The following is a 617-nucleotide window of genomic DNA, read 5'->3' as shown; positions in this document are numbered from 1 at the left end:
AAAAAAAAAAAAAAAAAAGAGAGAGAGAGAGAAAGCACTCTCTTTCTCTGTTTTTGATTGTTTGAAGGAAATATGTCATGCTTATTACTTACATCAGTAAATGAAAGGGTTTTAGCTTATTTTTTCTGATCTTTTTTCTCTTTGAAATTTAACAGGATTCATATAAGTACTGCGCTTCTGAGCTCCTAAAGGAAGCTAGAGGGATTTGGTCGGATTTCCTCATTATTCTTCTCTCAGACGAGTGGAAAAAGTGCAAAAGAGGTATTTATTTAATGTGATTTGACGAATGTTAAGTGTATCAAGTGTTTTCTGGGTGCTGAACCACTAAACTTTTCGTAGTAATTGAAGCCCCATCACCAAGGAAAGAACCAAAATGCATGCTCTTGCACCATGCGAAGGCTTCTGTTGTAGGTAAGAATAATGACTAGCTATAAGATTCATAGTCTATTATTTTGTCAGAAGTTGGGTGGTTCATTTAATGTATGGTGAGTTGAATGCTACTGCCCCAAGATTTTAATGTTACTTCTTGTCCTTACAGATGATGCTGTTCCACCTGAATCATCATTCGCTGCTGGTCAAAGAATGTCTGAGTTGGTTAAGGTACTTCCCTCTCGCTA

At 36.5% G+C, this 617-nt stretch overlaps 1 long non-coding RNA gene across 1 annotated transcript; it reads left to right on the top strand.

Moving 5' to 3' along the window:
* The first annotated feature begins 136 nt into the window (after nucleotides 1–136).
* Nucleotides 137–607, top strand: LOC111787153. Its single transcript, XR_002813905.1, has 3 exons — nucleotides 137–261; nucleotides 340–411; nucleotides 539–607. It is a non-coding gene; the product is annotated as an uncharacterized LOC111787153 (long non-coding RNA).
* The last annotated feature ends 10 nt before the right edge of the window (nucleotides 608–617 follow it).

Source organism: Cucurbita pepo, unplaced genomic scaffold (genome assembly GCF_002806865.2).
Source record: "Cucurbita pepo subsp. pepo cultivar mu-cu-16 unplaced genomic scaffold, ASM280686v2 Cp4.1_scaffold006089, whole genome shotgun sequence".
Lineage (NCBI taxonomy): Eukaryota > Viridiplantae > Streptophyta > Magnoliopsida > Cucurbitales > Cucurbitaceae > Cucurbita > Cucurbita pepo.
The sequence above is the reverse complement of the archived record's forward strand: the minus strand, read 5'-3'. Positions and strand labels throughout refer to the sequence as shown.